Here is a 14,119-nt window from a genome sequence, read left to right on the forward strand (position 1 = left end):
ATCATTTTCAGCCATGATTGACACCAAGTTTTCCTCCGAAAGAGCCCACACGCAGCGAGACATCGTGCATGCTACCAACGCATGTCTCCAAGAATCCTCACATCCACACAGCGGACAAACTTCTCTCTCTGACATGTTTCTTCTTTTCAGGACATCCGTTGTAGGGAGTGAGTGATGAGCTAACCTCCAAAGAAAGATCCTCACCTTCGACGGGATTTTAAATTTCCACAAGGAAGTCCAAGCTTTTTCGTCCTTATCGGTGTGAGATGTTCCGCTACTTCCATTTAACCACTCCTCCCTCTGTAATTTTGTCTTGAGCAAAAACTTGTAAGCCGAACTGACACTAAATTTGCCTTTCTTATCCGGATACCACGCCCAAAAGTCCTCAACGTTGCGGGTGCATACCGGAATCTTCAATATGGCCTCAGCATCTATAGGCAAAAACACGGACCGGACCAAACCCTCATTCCATGAGGCTGTCGCCGGGGAGAGCAGCTCCGAAACGTGCCTGGGAGGGTGAGGAACCAACGAGACAATAGGCCGTGGCGTCATCTCCTTCGGAATCCAGTTATCCGTCCAAATCTCCGTTGATTGCCCATTACCAATCCGACGAATGAGCCCCTGCCTCAACAGATCCCGTCCTTCCAATATAGCCCGCCAAATCTGAGACGGCCTTGGTCCCAACTCCGCATCAAGAACCGAATTGTTTGGATAATATGCGGCCTTCAAAATTCTTGCGCTCAAACTCATTGGTTCTTGTAGTAGTCGCCAGGCTTGGCGAGCCAACAGGGCTAGATTGAAAATCTCAAGATCCCTGAATCCTAGCCCGCCTAGATGTTTAGGACGTGTCATCACATCCCAGGAAACCCAAGCCGGCTTACGTTGTCCCTGTTTGCACCCCCACCAAAACTTCCTGATTATGGATTTTATATGATCACATAAACCTCTTGGGAGTTTGAAACATGACATCGAGAACACCGGGATGGCCTGGGCCACTGATTTAATTAGCACATCTTTTCCACCTGCTGATAGGCATTTGCTCATCCAACCTTTTACCTTGTCCCAAACTCTGTCACTCAAATATTTGAAAGTACCCTTTTTTGAGTGGCCCACGTCTGTTGGCAAACCCAAATATCTGTCGTTCAATGATTCATTAGGGACCTGCAAAAGGCCTTTGACCGCAGCACGTACTATCTCTGGGCTTCCCTTGCTAAAAAAGATTATAGATTTATCTTTGTTGATCCGTTGACCTGATGCCAAACAATATGTATTCAACAGGTTTGATACTGCTTCCGCTCCATCAACACTCGCCCTGAAAAACAGCAGGCTATCATCCGCGAATAAAAGGTGATTCACCGCCGGAGCCGACGGTGCCACCTTAATGCCGCTGAGCTGGGATGATTGATTTTGGGATTTTAAGAGGCACGATAGGCCCTCTGCTGCTAACAAGAAGAGGTATGGAGAGATTGGATCTCCCTGACGAATCCCCCTCGTAGGATGAAAAGCTTCTGACTTCACACCACTGAACATAACTGAAAAAGAAACTGAGCTCACCATATTCATCACAACTGAAACCCATGGTGCCGCAAAACCCAACTTCTCCATAATCGATCGTAGGTAGGACCACTCCACTCGATCGTATGCCTTCATCATGTCAAGTTTCAGTGCTGCAAAACTGTTATTCTTTGACCTGTTTCTCTTCATAAAATGCAAGCATTCATAAGCCGAGATTATGTTGTCAGTAATGAGTCTTCCTGGCACAAAGGCCGACTGCTCCTCCGAAATTATCTCCGGAAGAATTAGCTTGAGGCGATTTGCTAGAACTTTCGAGGCGATCTTGTAAAACACGTACATAAGCTTATGGGCCGGAACTGAGATAATAAGTTTGGATTGGATACCTTAGGAATAAGGACCAGAAGGGTGTCATTCAGACATGCAGGGCTCTCCTCGCCCCTAATAATGGCCAGTACTGCTCTCGTGACTGCTTCTCCACATACATCCCAATGTCTCTGGAAAAAGTGTGCCGGAAACCCATCTGGACCGGGAGCTTTTGTAGGAAACATTTGGAAAAGAGCGGTCTTAACCTCCTTCGCTTCATACGGAGCCAACAATGCTGCATTCATTTCCGCCGTAACCTTCGTAGGCACATGCTGAAGAACGTCCTGCACCCCCTCCACTCCCTCCGAAGTGTACAACTGTTTATAAAAGTCCAAAGCCATCTGCTGCATCTCCGTTAACTCCGTGGTCAATTCTCCATCTGGTTTCTGCAAGGCCTTTATCAGATTCTTCCTTCTCCGCATGGAGGCGCGCATGTGGAAAAAACGAGAGTTACGGTCCCCCTCAGCTAGCCACTGGACACGAGACCTCTGTCTCCACATCAACTCTTCACGCAAATAGAGCTCGACTAGCCGGTCGTTAATTTTGATCTCCGCATGAGAAGGTCCGGCCCTTGTTATGTCACTCCGAAGGCGATCTAGCTCTTTCTTGAGGCTTTGTATCTCTCCTCTCACACTACCGAAAGTTGATCTTGACCATACGCCAAGGTTACTTGCTAGGGCCTCGAGTTTTGCGCGAACTTCACCCACCGTTTGATTAAGGTCGTTGGGCTCCCAAGCTGCATCCACCGTGGGTTTCAATTCAGGGTGGGTGTCCCACATCACCTCATACCTGAACTGCTTCGTCTTCGGTCCTCCGCTTGGTTGGATTAGCTGCAGTAATATGGCAGAATGATCAGATGTCGCTGATATGACATGATGGACAGCCGCCTGTGGGTACAGACCACACCAGTCCACCGAACCCAAAGCTCTATCAAGCCTGACTCGCGTATATGATCCGCCTGTTACTTTTTTCTCATAAGTCCACTTGATGCCCTTGTAGCCAAGGTCGAGTAGACCGCAAACATCTACCGCATCTTTGAAGCCCTGAATCTGTGTCTGACTTCTCGACCCAATACCATCATGTTCATCATGCTTCAGAACTTCATTGAAGTCCCCGATACACACCCACGGCATATCTTGGAGAGCTGACAAATTTTTCATCGTATTCCATGTGTGATAGCGAAGATGGGTCTGGGCTTCTCCATAGAAACAGGAGAGCCTCCACGGTTGATCTCCTAGACCTGTCACCTTTCCATCTATGTGGTACTTGGAGTAACCCAAAATATCGATGTTTATTTCATTATTCCAAAACATAGCTAAGCCTCCACTCCTACCGGAGGCATCAAAGCAAAAGAACAATCATAACCTAAAGAACTTTTTAAGTTTTCAGCTCTCTCCCCACTTATTTGGGTTTCAACTATACAAAGCACTTTAGGGGCAAACTTCTTCGCGAGTTCGCGAGGTTCTTGAACTGTCGGGGCGTTGCCAATCCCCCGGCAGTTCCAGCAAAGAAGATTCATTGAAAGGGTTCAGGTGACACGTTTCAGGGCCTAATTTCGGTCATGGAAGCGTTCGTATGGGCTCATACATATACGGAGGACACAACACCATGGGGCTAAAATGCACGTTTCGGCCCAGCATCTCAATGCGGACTATAGGGGAAAAGCTGAACGTCACCAGAAATCTATCTATAAATTGGGGATTTGTGCCCTTTTTTGTTGTTTCATTTTTACCATTTCTTCATTCGTGAATATTTTTCGTATTTATGAACATTTTTTGCAGTTTGGGGACACACTTTAAATTCATGAGTATTTTCTTACATTTATGAACATATTTAAATTCATAAATATTTTTTCATATTTGCAAACAAATCTTAAGTTCACATACATTTTTTATACATTGACATATTTAATTTATTTTGAACATTTTCTAAAAAATATAAATTTAAAAGCATGGATAATTTTTATAATTCTTGAATAATTTTTAAATTTATGAGCATTATTTCCCACCTACGATGCATGGAGACCCCGACGCGCATCGTCCACAAAACATGAAACTTCATGTGGTGGAACAGGCGCACGTCAACAGTGCACGCCGTACTGTGTTAAAAAGAAAAACAGTGCACGCCTAGTTCCGCTGTGTACTCACCCACCAAAAGCCACACGTACCTTGGCGCCAACGCATCGTGTCAAAGGTGTTGGAAATCGAACCATGGAAGGAGGCGCAACCTACTGTAATTGATCGATGGGACTAGACAAGCACACGAGGCCGGCTTGTGCCTTTTCTTCCACCTTTTCAACCTATTGCAAAGGTGGCCGGGCTGAATTGCTGTGGCTGATACTATAACCACTTCACTGTGCGCTGCTACTACTGCTGCCATCTCCGTGGATCACGGGCCGCTTTTCAGTTATGGCGCTGCAGTGCGTCGCCGGCCACGTACCCAACCCACCCCCTCACCGCTGTACTGGCGCGCGATGTGCGTGGCGTACATGTAGGGGGGGCATCGTGCATGCGTGGAGTATGGACGTACGTGCCGCGCTGCGCATCAATCTACCTTTGGGGTTACCGTTGATCAACGAGCTGACACGATGGATTCAGTCATGAGACAGAGCAAGGAAGTAAAAATTTTGTGAAAGGCCATGAGACAGAGTAGAGGACAAAGCCGTTGCATGCATGCATGATGAGCTGCATGTCCAACTGGCGCAGCCTTCCGAGAGGCTTCCGAGAGCACGGCTATGCATGCAAGCAGAGAAAAGCTTGCGGTTGAAGTTGCAGTCCATCCTGGATTGGCAGCGACGATCAGCGAGTGGCGCTGTGGTCTGGTGGTCACTGCTACCGTGCTACGTACTACGTCTCCTCCTCCTGCGCGGCCGGCCGTGCTCAGCCATGCTACGCTGCCCGCCTGTGCGGCCGTGCCGGTGCCCGTGCCCCAGCGTCTCCGGCCGGGACCGCCATCGAACGTCCCCTACCTGCATCGGGCGGAGCGGCCTCGCTCCTCCATGCGAGTAGATTTACCGCCTCACTGTTTTGATAAAGGTCGTGCTAGCTCTCACTCAAGTGACATACTCCATTCGTTCCATAATATAGTGCATATAAATTTAAAAAAAATCAAACTTTAAAAACTTTGATCAAATTTTGGGGAAACTTTTTTTTTGAAGAGGAGGAAGGCCTCCGGCCTCTGCATTTCGGCGATGCATGCAACCACTTTATTAATTATTCATAAAGACCTTACAAATTACTACATCAGTAAGTCTGAAACCATCATTTTGACAACATCTGTCGCTACTTCTATGCACTTGATGAAGGGGTGCCGATAGTACTAGCACATCACTTGGATGCTAGCATGCAAGCAGTAGCAGGCCGTTGCTGCTCTTTTCCTTTTCTACCGGCCCACGCAAATAAGACTAGCTACACATAACGAGCAGCAGGGCCGCCTGCAAGCCGCGGCCCTACACTAGATCCCGCCGCTGGCCTAGGAGAGTACGACGCCACGTACGGCTAACAGCCACCGCCACCAGACCATGCCGTCGCGCCCCACGCCTGCGTCGGGCCGCCACTAGAAGAAAGCGTCCCGCGCCGCCATCCTCGGGCAGAGGAGAAAAAGGCCCTACCGCCGCCTAGGCCGAGCGGGCTTTGCCCAGCGACCTTCACCGGCGGCGGCGAGGAGGGGCGGAGGAGGAAGGAGGGGCGAGGGGCGGCATATCTGGGCTCCCCACGACCGCCTCGCGAGGATGGCGCGAGGAGAGGAGGAAGGAGGTCCGGTGAAGATCTGGGGCCCTTAGAGAAACTATATATATATATATATATCTACAACATCAAATATATACAATATGAAAGTACGTCTTGTGATGTATCTAGTGAAATGTATTTGGTATTATAGATGTAAATGTTTTTCTCTATAAATTGCCTGAAACCTTCCTCTGCTTACAAATGTGTAAGGCATTAAATTGAACAGCCAAGACGACTTGCATTTGTTTACCGAGGGAGTATTCTGTAAGAAAATGTGGTACACATCCGTTACCTTTTGGGGAAAATGAACATTGTTTTTTGTTCGAATGGAAAGGATTGCATTGAACAGAATCCCGCTGTCAAAAGGAACATATGAACCCAACTCCCCCCACGCAAAAGAAGAAGAACGTCCGGGGCTCCCAACGTACTCCTTCGTGCAGAGTCGCATGCATGATGAGGCAAATAGAGAAAGAGATTCACGCAGATGCATAGGTTGTTGACGTGCACGCACGGCCACCCGTCCGTCTCTGTACTGTAGACTGCCCTACGCACTCGCGCGCCGGACCGGAGTAGCAACTTTCGTTGGGCCGGCGGGCAGGGCGTGAGGTCCACGGCTCCTATTCCCGACCCACATCCCTGCTGCCTCGTCTACCTGCCAAAAGCCACGCATCGCTCGCAGCCTTCACTGCGGCGCCGGGGGACCCTGACGACGAGATTGGGCGGAGATCGATCCATCTGCAGGACCTCATGTGCATTGTGCAGGAACAGGCGCACTTCAACAGCGCCTGCCAACTTCCCCTGTTGGATCGGACGCCAACGCATTCGTGTCAATGTGTTGGAAACGGAACCACGGACGGACGACTGATTGACGCACAGTATGACCACGCGCCGCTGCGCTGCGCTGCGCATCTACCTTTACCTTTGGAGCGAGTTACCGTTGGTCCACCGGAGGCTCCGCTCGACCCACCACACCGGAGCACAATCAACATGGGGCTGCAAAAACTGTCAAAATGAAACGCCTGGGGATGGAAATGTCGCCCATCCAATCACTAAAAACAAACGGGAGAAGCGAGTGTAGCAGATGATTGCAATGATAATTCTGCTCCGGTTGCCCCATGCATGTTAGATTTCGCAATGATCATTCCTCCGGTTAGATCTTTTACAGAGGCGAGGTGGATTGGGAGGATCTTGCGAGTGAATGATTGCTGACGCTAGCTCCGTACTCATTGAGTAGTAGTACAGAGTAGGTAACGAACAAGGAACTAATTAATGCGTCAATTGCCAGCCGTGTCAACTGCATCTGCCGAAGTGCAGAGGGCCTGCTCACAGCGGTCACCGGCCGGTCAGGGGTCCACGCTTATCATGGCGCCGCAAAGCTGGAATACCAGATTTTTCATGCTTCTTTTGTGCTCCTCTGGTGAAATGAAAGGAACATTACTTTGCTCTAGAGTCATGTGTTACGTCTAGTTTTCACCGTTGGATCCGCAGAGGCGTGCCCATTCAGGGGCCGAGGTGATGCGAAGCATGTGCTGCTGAGTAGGGGCGATACGGTCAGTGTATTCCTCGTACAGTATGCGTTTGCGAAAGCACCAACCATAAGCTCCAGCGGAACAAGTCGATCTTGGCAACAACTTTTCCATTCTTGCCCACCCACTTTGAAGTTGTTATTTCTGTAGATGCGTTTTTTAAGTTGTTTATTGGTGCGTGTTATCATCCAATGATGAGCGAGCAGACACGGTAGATTCAGCCAAAGACACAACAAAACCGTTTCCGTTCACCATGAGCTGCATGCATGCTGCATGAACGCACTGTACGTAGTAAGTACTACCACACGATTGCGCAGCACGGCGACGCACTGCCGCCTTACCAGAGCCCAGCGATGCGAAAAGGACTTGCGGTCGCAGTGTCTCCAGGAACTGGGAGTGTTGCCCTGGTCCTTGCTGCGCGCATGTGGCCGTGCCTGTGCGGTGCCCCAACGTCTACTGCACTGCACTGCACCGCACCGCACCGCACCGCACCTTACCGAACGGCAGTCGGGTCGCGCACCCTGGCCTGACCGGCTGACCCTGAGGAGCAGGGGGCGGGGCCACCGTCGGCATCGCCTATCTGCATCGGTTGAGGTACCGCCACCTACGCTCTGGGCACGCCCCTATGCATGGCCCCATCGCCTATCTGCTTCGGTCTTCAGTGTTTTTCTTTTCGCAAGTCAGTCTTTAGTTCTGGCTACACTACTCAGCAATTTCGGAAGCAGATATAAAACCCTATGCTCCTCCACCGAAATCCTACTCCCTCTGTTTCACAATATAGCGCATATAAATTGATTGAAAAGTCAAACTTTACAAACTTTTATCAGTTTATAGAGAAAAACATGTATATTTAGAATCCCAACTACATATAGTTAGATATACCACAAAAACTAGTTTCATATTGTATATATTTGATGCTTTGGATATAAATAGTTTTTCTTATAAACTTGATCAAAGTTTGTAAATTTGATTTTTCAGAAAATCTATATGCACTACATTATGAAACGGAGCAAGTAGTATCCAGCCACGATCCAATGACTTGGGGACTGATGGAGCATGGAAACATGGAAGCTCCCCTATAACCAAATATTCTCCCTTAATTACACCTCGTGGGATACGTATACATCAGATCGGTATTGTCTAGTGTATTGTCTTTGTTTATGAATTTCTGTTTTCGGTATTTCGTGTACCATGGAATAATAAATAAACAGTATATTATTTATTTCAATAAACATAAAAATAATTAGAAGTTCCTCCAAAATAAATATATATATATTTTTAATGACTGTCACAATAATTTTCTTGTTACTTGTTTCGAAAATTCACAAAAACACATTTTACTTTGACTGTCTCAGTTTAGGAGTTAGTCCATTTCAATTATTTCACAACATATTTTAAAAATTGGGCTCATCTATTTCAATTATTTCCGTGTCCGCTTTGTATTCTCTCCGTGTTCGTTACCGGTAGTATCTGTTTCCATATTCATTTTCGGTGTTTCTTTTTCCGTTTCCGCTTCTGTAAAAATATATATAAACAAATATGGTAGCACTCACTTACGTCCGCTTCCGCTCTGTTTTCATGCCTAGCCACACAGGTGTTTGATTGTGATCCAGCGAATAAAAATTGTAGTTAACGTAAAAGAGGATTTAGTCAACTCTCACTGAATAACACCGGGAGTGTCTTTTTTTTTTAAAAAAAAAGAGAGGATGAAACCCGGCCTCTGCATCTGGGCGATGCATACGGCCACTTTATTAATTATTCTCACAAGACGTTACAAAATCATACAATAGTAAAACTAAAGCCGCCATCTAAGCAACAAACTGTCGCTACACCTATCCAGTTGATGAAGGGGCGCAGATAACCTGGGTCTAATACCAAACAGACATCGCAGCCAAGCCTAACATCTAAGACCTGAGACCCCAACCTAGCCACTTGTCGGGTCTGAGGCACACACTGGTCTGGCGTGCTCTCAAAGGCCGCCGCCACCAACTGCCACCGCTCCATCTTCAGAACTGTACTGATGCATCAACCTTGCTCGGTCCAGCTATTGTCGATGCCACCATGACGCCCAACGGCACCTCCTCCCTGCGTGCAAACAGCTGAACACGTCGCGGTCGCCACTGATACACCTCGGCGCCATGCTGCCAAGTACCACCAGCCGACACAGCTTGAAGCCCTTGAAGGATCTGTCGTGCGTAGCACCTGCCGACCAGGCATGACCAAGCGTAGCACCTGTCGGTCAGGCATTACTTGACATCTCCACCGAAGCTCCGTGCAAGACGAAGCCGCTCCACCTCCTGCCTATGACTTCCAGCGCTGCTCCACAAAACGATGCTCCCAAAAGAGAAACGACACCGCAGTGCCGCCATCGTCCGGTCTAGAACACCAGAACCTAGGGTTCCCCCCGGAGCAATACGAGTGGGTCGACGGTAGTCACATGACGATGCCTTCATCAAGGTAACGACGTGGAACGCTGCCATCGCCCGCCGTCGGCTCGGTTTTCACCGGCAACTACGTCTTCCCGACTCGCAGCTGGTGCCAGATGACGGATCCCGAGATCCGAACACCCAGCCTCAGGCCGACCACCTTTGATGGAAGAGATGACCACCACCGGCGGCTGCAGCGTTCAGAACAGATCTGATCGGAGGTGCCGCCGACGAAACCACCAGGCCCTCCACGCCGCCGTCGCCGATCTGAAGGCAGCATGCACGCCACCGCAGCCAAGCCGGCCTCCGCCGACCGCAGGCGCCGCCGCCGCCCGAAGGGCCATCCGCAGCCCTGGCCTCCGCCACGCCAAGTCGTCGCCGTCCGAGGAACCCCGGAGACGCGCGAGAGAGGAGATCCCCCGCCACCGCCGTCGGCCCCCGGGATTAGTCCGACGGCGTCTTCCGGCGGCGGCAGAGGGAGAGGAGGAGGGAGTTTGCGGCGGCTTAGTGGATTAACAATTAACTAAATTTGAGTTCATTTTACTATTTTCTTCAGACAAACATGAAGACGGTCCACCATGTTGTAAGAACTTATCCAAAACAAAGCAAAAAAAAGTGTTGCCACTGATTCTCATTTGATTTTGCAAATTTTCACGCAGATAAAAAATGCCCACCATGTTTCAGTAATTTATTTATCTATTAGTATAAAAAAATTGTGGTATTAGTCTCGGGAAATATAAATTTAAAACGAATTGCAACGCTAGATAGTTGGTCGTCAACGTTGACTTAGAGCTAAGAAAATTCTCAGGGAACTGATAATTGAGAATTAGCTAAATGAAAAGCAATTCTTTCGAGAGAGAGAGAGAGCAACATGCCCTGGTAGGAAAACCAATTCAGTAGTATTGCAGTTGCAAAACATCACATCGACGCACGAAAAGGCAATTCCTTGATGGACCTCACACAGTAATCAGAGCAAGCAATCATCATCATGTAAGTACGTACAAAACACCATCAGCAGACCACACTAATCCTCCTCCAAATGAAAACAAAAGCAGTAACCAAAGCACATATATATCACGATTCAAGGTCCAACTGCTCCAGGCAACTGAAAGCTCCATCCGTGTCAAAGTGTTGGAAGTCGCTAGGGACGCTGATGAGGCAGCTAGCACGCACACTCACGCACAGTGGCCACTCCGGGTGATCCCCAACGCAACGGGACGAACGAGAGATGGCGGCTCGAGCCTTTTCCTCTTTGGCCGGATGCAGCTGGGTGGCCCGGCTTGGCCGGGCAGCCGTTGCCGGCCGGCTCTGCCGTGACTGCTAACCACTTCACTGTGCGACGCTGTAGCTCTCGCTGTGTATCACGGATCGCTTTGCAGTGCTCGCTGCAGTGCACCGCCGGCCTCGTCGCCGGCTCGCGTTGGACCAGTGCCGTGCGTGGAACTGCGCGAGCCTTTGGGGCGATCCCGATCTAGCGGCCTCTAGTCTAGCTTGCTGGACCACCCGCTCCGGTCCAGCGGCGCGCCATGGGCGTTGGTGTGGAGCGCATCAATGATTGTGCTACTGTACGTGCGTGTGCCCGCGCGGCGGCGCTGCGCATCTACCCACTCCCCTTTCCGTTACCGCGAGCCCGCCCGCCCTACCCACCGGAACACGGAGCTGGATAGAATCTCCATTGACAGAAAGCGGTGGGAGAAGGAGCAAGCGAGCGTTCCAGATTGCAATGGTGGTAATGATCATCGTGGGCTAAATTTTGCGCCCCCATGTTAGTTTTTGCAATCATCATTTTTGGAGTGGCTGCAGATGGTGCATGCCTCTGGTTACGGTAGATCTTTTACTGAGACGAGGTGGATTGGGAGGATCTTGCGAGTGATTGCTGTACCTAGCTCCGTACTCTAAGTGTAGACCAGGGCATGCAGCTAACGAATATCCAACTCATTAATGCGTGAATTGCCGAATGGATCTGGACAAGTGCTCGGGGGTCCACGTTTATCAGGGCGCCGGAGGAGTTCAAGGCTACTCCTGCTGTGAATCTGATGAGGCAAAAATATCACCAGTTTTCTGTGTTCCTCCTGTGCCCCAGTGAAAACAGAACGTGCTACTAGTACTAACATTTTTTGTGTGCAAGAATGACAGTTTTTTTTGTTTTTTTTGAGAACCAACAGTTTGGTGACTGCGGCATCAATCGGCGACACAATGATCTAACCGGAGGCGTTATCCAAGGATCACCCAGCACACAAACGACAGGCCGAGTCGAGCCACGCAGCAGAGGACAAAACCGCGAGCCAATCCACAGAGCACCGCAACAGGACGGAGCCGCCTTGTACCAGGTGCATGGCGCGAGCTGCGTGCGTGCCGCTGACAAGGAAAGCTACTCCCTCCATTCCATAATGTAGTGTCTATAGATTTTTGTGAAAATTAAACTTTGCCAACTTTGACTAAGTGTATAGAGAAAACTGTCTACATCTACAATACGAAACATGTATATTCTGAAAATATAACTCACGATGTATCCAATGTTATGCATTTGGTATGCTAGATGTACCTACTTTTCTCTATAAACATGATCAAAATTTATAATGTTTGACTTTTATAAAAATTTATAGGCACTACATTATGGAACGGAGGAAGTACCACTCAGCCAGGCAGGCAGCCAGGTAGTACTCCACCCCGTACGCTGCGCGTCCGATGCACCACCACGTTGCGCAGCACGGCGGCCTTGCCAGAGCCCAGCGATGCGAGCAGGGAAAGAGGGCAGCGGCGGCTGCAGGCTGCAGGTTGCAGCATGTGCTGAGCTGCCGGGCAGCCGCTACCGACGATCCACGAATGCCGCCGTGGTGCGGTGGTCACCGCGCTCTGCTGCGTGCCGTGCCCGTGCCCCGACGTGTCCTGTGTGCTGTACTGCGCCGAACTGCAGTCGCCCTCCCCTGAGGGGCAGGAGCCGCGGCAGCTCGCTGGGATATCCTATCTGCACCGGGCGCGGCGCTGCCTCGCTCCACGGAGAGTGAAGTCTGTTTTAAACCTTGAGGATGTAGAAGGCGACCCAAATAACCCCCCACATCCAAATCCCTGAAGTTCATACCCTGACCTTGCTAGTCCCGGTTGTAATCACCCTTACACCTGTTTCAGGACTGGATTTGATGAGGTGGCACTGTGGGAGGGTGGGACTGTAAATTTAAGACGCCAGGTGGGATGGGGGTGCATGGCTCTGAGCCCACGCCGCCGCCGCTGCTCCAGCTACAACTGAAACCAAATTCAGAGATACTGGGCTCCTCGATTTGGAAACGAAGCGCTTGAGGAAGTGCAGCCGCTCGGTATCGCTCCATTTGATGTGCGGCGTCCGTGGCGTTTTGAGGTGGTGGCTTGCAACTGAAACCAAATTCAGAGATACTGGGCTCCTCGTTTTCTCGTCAAATTCAGAGATTCTGATTTCTGAAGGCGCATCATCTGAATCTCACTTAATGGCTGCATTGCGTCCCATGCCGCATCCATTCATGATTTTTCTACCACTCAATCTCAGTTCCATCCAGCTACACTTGTTATACTACAGAGTATATGATAGTAGTAATCACCGGCAATGGCGATGAAGAAGTCAAGTCCATGCAAGAAGACGATGATTCATGGAGGCATGCAAGCAAGAGCCGGGCTGAGGTCCGACCATGATCACACGTCGAAGACGTGGGGTGAATCCGACGGCAATGTGGACCATGCGGCCGTACTCGCGGTTGTGGGCGGCGACGGGGACGGCGTGAGCTGAGGTGCCCCTCCAGGTGTCCTCGGCTCCTCGCAGCTCTTGGACGCGCCCAGCGCCGCCATGAGCTGTTCCAAGGCACGACCGTGCACGTTGGCCTGTAGGTTATCGAGTGCGTCACGGAGTAGGTCGGCGGGCAGTGATCGAACCGCGCGCAGCACGCCTGGTTGGCGCCGGCGGCGTCCTCAGCCTAGTCCAGGTTGCTAGTCCTTGCCTCTGTGCTGGCGTCGTCGTCGACGGCGATCCTAGTGGCGAGCACTGCCAGGCCGTGGATCCCGGAGGCCTCGGCACTGCGCGGGTCCGTGTCAAGGGAGCGCACGCAATGGCCATAGTCCAGGCCGTGGTGCGTGTCGAACGCGGCCAGGCACGCCGCCTCCACGCTCACCGGCGAAGCCAGGCGACCATGGGACCCACCTGCAGGCAACTGACTCATCCTGATCCCGCCCTTCCCCAAGCCATATAGGAATCCCACCGTTTGGATACGACCCAGAGGTTAAAAAGGACCGGGATGAGCAATGTCAGGGTACGGACTTCAGGGATTTGGACGTGAAGATTCGTTTGCGTCGCTCTCTATATTCTCAGGGTTTAAAATAGACTTCACTCCTCCACGGAGGAAGGGTGCGGTCCGAATCACGTTGCCAACGGTCGGTCTTGCGGATGGGCGGATGGCCACGCCCGAATCATGACGAGCCCATTGATTGATGCCGCCATACCGGGGCCTCTGGTTCCATCTCGCTACAACGCCGACGAACAAAGCCACGCACTCTTCGTTCAAACCTCAGTTTATCGATCGATCTACTACTAATCAGC

General features: G+C 50.4%; 1 pseudogene; it reads right to left on the reverse strand.

The window, feature by feature from the left end:
- Positions 1 to 12,733: 12,733 nt before the first annotated feature.
- On the reverse strand, positions 12,734 to 13,742 carry LOC119279167 (annotated as a pseudogene).
- Between the last annotated feature and the right edge of the window lie 377 nt (positions 13,743 to 14,119).

This window comes from Triticum dicoccoides, chromosome 3B (assembly GCF_002162155.2).
Source record: "Triticum dicoccoides isolate Atlit2015 ecotype Zavitan chromosome 3B, WEW_v2.0, whole genome shotgun sequence".
In the NCBI taxonomy this organism is placed as follows: Eukaryota; Viridiplantae; Streptophyta; class Magnoliopsida; order Poales; family Poaceae; genus Triticum; species Triticum dicoccoides.